Below are 7,579 nucleotides of genomic sequence, written 5' to 3' on the forward strand. Positions count from 1 at the left end.
AGTACAAAAGTTGAAATCCATTCTGAGCAACAGGAACTCACCTGACAGAGGTGTATGTGTCTGAGTGTGTGCTTCACTGTCCATTCACGCGTGAATGTAAGTCTTGTATCTCACAAACATCCTTCTTGGTCTTAGGTATTCAGGAACCATGTGCTTAGACTTTGTTTGTTACCCCACCATACCACTCCCCCCACCCCTAAAAATAACCAATCAAGGGAGCTGTGCCATTGGCCAAGCCTTTCCATGTTTAATATGAATAATGTACAGTTAAGCAAAGAGAAAGTGATAAATGAATACAGCAAAATAGAATGAGTTGAAAAGCGCATACATATTTTTAAAAGTCTGGAAAGGTTCTGAGGAAGAAGGAATCCACACGAGGATGTCAGTGGCTCACGGATCCCTCACACTCTGGACCTGGGACACCTGTTACTATGGCAACCAGGTGGCCAGGTTCAGGGAGACGTGCTGAGCTGAGACAATGTCTGCTTAGTGTGTTGCCATGGTTCCCCTCTGTACTTCACAAGTCTACAGTACAGTACAGCAGGGTATTGCGTGTATCTGTGTGTGTGTGTGTGCTATAAGTTATGGGTAAGAGTATACCGGGAGTCCACTATCTCACAGGGATCTTTAGTTCCATTACATAAAAAAAAAAGAAAACTAAAACATATACATTATATATATATATATATATATATAAACACACATACACACACACACACACAGAGAGGTTAGCTGTCCCCATTCACTGACTCTGTGTCCCACTGTCCAAAATCTGCACGTTTATTTCGGTTATACCGTACCGTTTATTTTCATACGGTCTATGGGTTATACTCACCATCATTATAACTATGTTCAATATCCTTCTGCTCTGCACAACACCAGGTCAATTATTATTCTATCGTCGAGCCATCCCGGGCTGCAAACACGTTAACGAACGGCTGAAACGTAATGCTGAACTAACCTTTGTAGCCGCTCTGAAAGACAGACCAGGCAGTTAGCGTGATCTCGGTTTGCATAGACATACACAAAGACCACAAAGACACGTAATTTATTAGCAATATGTTGTTTACCAAACCGAAATGAAGCGAGACTAGAGGCTTCTCCGGAAACAAGATTTATACACTGTGTTCACCGAGACTGCAAATGTCAGTTCTATTCTGACCACTGTTGCATTGGGTGCAAGCAAGTTAATAGTTGTAACGCCAAAATACAAGTTCGCTCGCGAGCAAGGCCACAATATAGTTAGCAGACGACAACTACAGTTAGCTAGCCAGCTGCACATTTAAAAAACTAGCTTGTTGATTAAGTTTCCATCCTCCAAGATGGGTAACTAATAGCTACTGAAAAATGCCGCTTGTCGCTAATCTGCTGCTAACTTTCAGCAAAATATATAGACTAGTAACGTTAACAAAACTGAAGCTCAGCCGTAACTTACCTCCTCAAAAGGGTCCATAGTAATCGTTGCAAAATCAGGGTCAATCAATTGCTTTTCCAGCTAATGTTAGTAATCTTATTCAGAAACTGTCAAGCAGCTAAATTGACTAAATCTTCTATCTTTATGCAAATGTTATTAGACAACGGCCTGACTTGAAAAAGGCTATATAATCATAACTGGACAACAAGCTAGTTAGTGAGTTAAGCAAACACCAAACCGTTCCCTGTGACGCTGTCGAGTTTCAAACTTTGAATTTCAGCGCGTCTGGGCGTACGCGGTCACAGCACGCAGCGTCGTCGTCGAGCACGAGCTCGTCGCGCAGTTACAAGTTTCAACTTCAACTGCCCGTCAGCCTGTGAAATTGACTTGAAATGTTTATTCAGTATTCATAGGCAACAATTAGAGGTTATTGTATTATGATATTTCGATATTGATAACAGTGCGGATGGTGTGGATGACGTTACAAGACATGATAGTGGTATGATAGTGGTATGATAGTGGGGCGACATAGCTCAGGAGGTAAGACCGATAGTCTGGCAGTCGGAGGGTTGTCGGTTCAAACCCCGCCCTGGGCATGTCGAAGTGTCCTTGAGCAAGACACCTAACACCTAACCCCTAACCCCTAACTCCTAACTGCTCTGGCGAATGAGAGGCATCAATTGTAAAGCGCTTTGGATAAAAGCGCTATATAAATGCAGTTCATTTACCATATTAGCTTCTAAGCTGACGTGAATATCACGTTAATTCGTCACTCAACACCAATCGCACTAATTAGCAGAAAATGGGGAACTATAAGTCACATCAGTAGTGGCCTCTTTTTCCGGCCTATTCAAAGTAAGAAATCAGCACTAGTTTGTGTGACTGCAGTATGACCACAGGTTTGTGTGCCTGGGGGTGCTTGTGTTGAGCAGAGGTGTTCTGTGTGCTGCACTAGCTTCTGTGCAGGCGCATTGTACTTGTGTGAGAGACCAGCCTGAAAAGAGGGATTAAACATCCCAAAAACAGTGTAATTTCATTCATGTTCAATTTACCTAATTTTTAAATTAATCTCAGAATTAATGATGCCGAGTTATCCATTTCAACACTAATGATGATTGACTGAGACCCCAAAAGGAGAGAGGCAACTGTGTATGTCTGCGTGATTTAATTAGCACACAAAGAGTGTGCGTCTGTGTTCGCAGAGAAGCATGTGCGAAAGGGAGTGTGTTTGCCATGCAGAGAGAGAACTGTCTTAATGAGATTCATATTCTGTGTCTTGTCCCGTCATCACTTCTTATCTTTTCTGGAGGTGGCAATGCCCAGAAATAGTGTCTGGAGTACACCATATAAATTTGCTCTCAGCTTTTTTTTAAACTTGTGTGAAAATAAGCACATGTATGGTTATGATGGTGTGACTGATACTATTAGAGGTGTCATTATTGGGGTTTTCCGTCCTGCACATACTCAAACACAAGCATTGCGCAAGATCGCACACGTCTGCACCTACATGCAGATACTGTATAAGGGAATTTTACGGTGGCTCTGCAGTGCAAAACGCAAAAACAGAAAGAAAACGCAAAACAAAAACTTTCGGCCCTGAGGTGCAGATGCAACATACAAAAACAAAAAGGAGTGGTCCTGAGGTGCAGATGCAACATACAAAAACAAAAACGTGCAGCCCTGAAGTGCAAAACACAAATACAAAAAGAAAATGCAAAAACAAAAAGGAGCAACCCTGAGGTGCAAAACACAAACATACAAAAACTAGCAGCCCTGAGGTGCAGATGCAACATACAAAAACAAAAACTAGTAGCCCCGAAGTGCAACAGTCCACTTCAGGACTGAATGTTTTTGTTTTTGTATGTTGCATCTGCACCTCAGGACCACTCCTTTTTGTTTTTGTATGTTGCATCTGCACTTCAGGGCCGAAAGTTTGTTTTTGCGTTTTCTTTTTGTTTTTGCGTTTTGCACTTCAGAGCCACCGTAGAATTTTCCTGTTTCTAGCTTTTCCCCAAAAAGTTCACTGCACCAAAAGTAAACAAGCAAATAGTGGCACAGGAGGTCTCAGGAGTGCATTTGTTTAATTCTTGCTAATTATCTGACCAATGATTTGTTTTTAAGACCATTATAAGCTTAATGTTTTGTGATTTTGGGCTTGGCCCATTTTTTTTGCCCAGGAGTGTACATGCAAGCTCAAAGAAACACATTGGTGTGGATTTAGTCATGAATTACAAATAAATTAAAGTGTCATATGTTTCAATGGATTATGGTAGTGTTTTTAATGGGGTATTGTACATAAGATAGCCCTGCGATGTATGCATTTTCTGCCTCTCACCCAATGCATGCTGGGATAGGCTCCAGCACCTCCCCTGACCAGGATAATGGATAATAATGGATTTGATGGATTGATGTATAACCAATACACCTAGTTATTGTTTGCATATCAGCAGATCATCTACAGGCCTAGCTAACATTAATTTAGAACCACAGTTAGCCATTAAATATTAAGTTATTCCTAAATATGTATTGAACATTTGATATAATTTGAATATCAATATTGCACAAGGAAATAAAGTTATGAACACTTAAATGGCCATGAACAGTCAAATTGGCCATCATTTATCTTGCCTGTATGCTTTTATCATTTTGATCAATGCGTCTAACGTTTCTGCAGCCCCAAAGAATAAGTCTTAGGCTGGGTGTAGTCTGAGGTTTTAGGTGTAACTGAGTCATGAGTTTGGTTGCGAATCAAATCCTGGTAGCGCCATGGCACCGTTTTCCTTACGAGAGGTAGGCCTACCTACTAGGTGAAATCGCAACGCAGATAATGATTTTAAACTTTTAACTTCACACTAAGTCTGTTCACTTGTTAGCAAACTGACTAATGTTTTATTTTTTTATTCAAATACATTTGTACATGTATTTTTAGCTTTAACTTTCATATTAATGGCATAAACTTTACCATGACATTTTCGTTAGGAAAGGGGAAAGAGCTTTTAAACAGACAAACACAACATACAAATGTATGACTCATGAAGCATTATAATGCATGTATGGTCATGGTTCAGAGTGAAAAAACACAAAACTCAAAAGGATAGATACAAACAAGAACTTTACTACAACAAAAAAAGGCAAACTGAGAACAGATAAAGCCACAAAGGCCAAAACAAGAAACTCAAAATTCTTAAGAACAAAAAAAAAAAAAAAACACAGAACAGAATGGCAGGCAGGCAGGCAGAACACACAGGCAAACACATAAAAGAAGATACATACAGGTCTGGAACAAGCACAAATCCGAAACAAACGCAAGGAACCAGCACCCAAGGCAAGGGGACAAAGAACTTAAATAGACAGGGGTAACAAGACACAGGTGAACTCAAAGAACAATCAAACCAAAAAAGGAGGGGATAACAAGACACAGGTGGGAACAATGAGACACAATCAGAAACAATAATAAAATAATTGAAAGCAATAATACAATTAACAGGGGAATGAGCAGGACACAAAACAGAAGTGCCGCCATCTGGCGGCCCAACAAGGAAAGACAGAGACGGAAACACAGAACCATGACATATATGTTTTCCTTGCTGTAGGCTGATCTCTAAAATCTGAAAAAAAGACAGTGCTCGCATAATATCAATATCGTTAAGTATCCCATGATCCAACGATTTCAGTACAAATCACTTCAGTACAAAGCCACAATGAAAAATTTGATCTGAGCGTATGATAAAGGCTGTCGTTTTCTGCTTCTTCAACAGAACGGTGAACAAGTGCCCAGAACCAGGTACGGTAGCTCGCATTTCCTTTCATTTATTTATTTATTTTTAAAATAAAATTTCTTTATTTCAATTCTACAGTTACAAAACAGGGTGAAGCCGCTTCAAATCCCTCCACCAACTCCCCTCCCCCTTCAATCAAAACCCCTGGCTTCACCTCACCCCTGCCCACCCATGTTATCCAGACCCCCACCCCACCCCCCAAAAAAACAATAAATAAATAAATAAATAATTGGATCGACCAACAGGCAGACAGATAGACAGACAGGTAAATGGTAAATGGACTGCATTTATATAGCGCTTTTATCCAAAGCGCTTTACAATTGATGCCTCTCATTCGCCAGAGCAGTTAGGTGTCTTGCTCAAGGACACTTCGACATGCCCAGGGTGGGGCTCGAACCAGCAACCTTCCGACTGCCAGACAATCGGTCTTACTTCCTGAGCTATGTCGCCCCTAGGTAGACAGGTAGACAGATAGACAGGCAGGCAGACGAACAAATTTACAGACAGACAGACAGACAGGTAACCAATAGACTGAGAACTGGATATTTTCAAACAAGAGTGGGTTCAGGTTATACTGGAGAGGGTAGCTAGCCATGACTGCTGACATTTAGATAGGAGAGAAATGAGATAGATGTAGTGCAATAGAGGAGAGGGAAGAAGAAAGAAAAAAAAATTGACTAATGTTAAACTCATTCAAAATGCCAAAAGCAACACTGTCCAAAGTGTATTTTATCCAAAAGGAACAATGGGATGTGCCTTTGCAACAAAAAGTCATTCTTTAAAATCATTTGCTCGTTTTTTTGATGAAGGTAGACTACCGGTCCAGGTTTCAAATGTATTATTTTAGCACAGGTATTGTCAAAATCTAAATAGTATCTCTAGTCATGAAAGGATATTACGTGGGGTCTGCATATATTACATGCCGCCCTGCCAAGGCGTAACTTGGCGGGATGGCATATACCTGCCATCCCAATGTGAGGTTTGCATGTGAAATGATAGAGAATGCATTTCAGAAATAGCTACAAAGGAGTTTCCCACGATTACACAGGCGTAAAAGCAATATTTTTCATTTAGAGTAGGAGGTTGTCACAGATGCAATTAGTATCACAGAAATTGGAATTAGAAACTCAGCTCTTTGTTGCAATGTAGATTGAAATCTCTAACATCCAGGCCAGGCAAGCAGGCATCTTGAACAACACAGTGCCCATGTGGAAAATTTTCATTTTTTAAAAGCATTTTTTTAACAAGCCACGCAGCATTATTTTTTATAAACTTCCATACTTTATCCAAATGATCGCCCAGACTTCCATACTTTTCCAGGTCTGGAAATCCTTCATTCGTAATTCCATACTTTTCCAGAGACCCTGATGCACAGCTGGAAGTCCGCTAGGGACGACAAACCGGACCTGTACAAATAATTTGCAAACCGGATATTGCGGTCGAGAACCTGGCGTCTGCCAACCCCATTAATAGTGTCCTTCGGCACAGGATTACCCTCAGCAGCAACGCCAATGAATCTGACTTTTGTCCCTGTACCATTAAGAAGAAGCAACATAGCGTCAGTAGCTAATTGGGTGGCTAGAGTGTAGCAACCCATTCTGTCCTAATCTGTGCCTCAGGAGAGATACTCACTGTGTGCAATGTGTCACGTGCTGTAGACTATGTTTATGTTAAAATCATTTTGTTTGTGTGCATATGCACAAAAAAATGTTTTGTGCATATACAAAAAAAAAGTAAAATGTACTACATTATACAACAAGAAAATGGAAATCTGCTGCCTTGATGGACCTGTCTCCTTTACATTGGTGTGTGTTTAGGTCACACTCATGTCGCACCAACTCATGTTGTCTAATCTTTACCCAAATCTTTTTCTATCAGATATAAGCTTACTGGGTGAAGCAGCAGGTGGGGGTGGGGGGGGGGGGGGGGGGGGGGGGGGGGGTGTGACTGTTCGGAGGAAACGAAATTTTTTTGAATACCTTGCATTTCGGAAAATTAGCGCTCACCTTTTCCCCACACTGGCAGTATATAAGGAGGGCCCTGTCCGCGACGCACTCCATTATTGGACCACTCACACACGCTCACTCAGGGAGTCATCGAGTCATCAGTATGCTGAAGATCTCCATCTGTCTGGCCCTCCTGCTGTATGGCATCATGCCGCATCACGCCGACGGCCATCGTAAGTCACACTGAGCCTCGCGCCACAACTTCAAATATGAATGTGTATTTGTAACACTGAAAATGCGAAAATGGGTCTGCGGGCTATGCATTAATTCTTGGTTTGTTATTCTTGACAGAGATCTCAGTGTTCTCAGTATAATCACAGTATATAGGTTGATCGTATTAACGACTGCATACATGCAAATTTGTTTCAAATTTCCATTTG

At 41.1% G+C, this 7,579-nt stretch overlaps 2 long non-coding RNA genes across 2 annotated transcripts in view; one reads left to right on the forward strand and one right to left on the reverse strand.

Annotated features, from left to right (window-relative positions):
• Positions 1 to 817: 817 nt before the first annotated feature.
• The window catches only part of LOC118214889, a 9,605-nt gene continuing 2,843 nt past the window's right edge, over positions 818 to 7,579 (reverse strand). The window contains exon 2 of the long non-coding RNA XR_004762708.1: positions 818 to 961. This is a non-coding gene — a long non-coding RNA (uncharacterized LOC118214889). The remainder of the gene's footprint in view (positions 962 to 7,579) is intronic.
• LOC118214887 overlaps positions 7,216 to 7,579 on the forward strand; it is a 1,233-nt gene continuing 869 nt past the window's right edge. The window contains exon 1 of the long non-coding RNA XR_004762706.1: positions 7,216 to 7,372. This is a non-coding gene — a long non-coding RNA (uncharacterized LOC118214887). The remainder of the gene's footprint in view (positions 7,373 to 7,579) is intronic.

Source organism: Anguilla anguilla, chromosome 16 (assembly GCF_013347855.1).
Source record: "Anguilla anguilla isolate fAngAng1 chromosome 16, fAngAng1.pri, whole genome shotgun sequence".
NCBI lineage: Eukaryota > Metazoa > Chordata > Actinopteri > Anguilliformes > Anguillidae > Anguilla > Anguilla anguilla.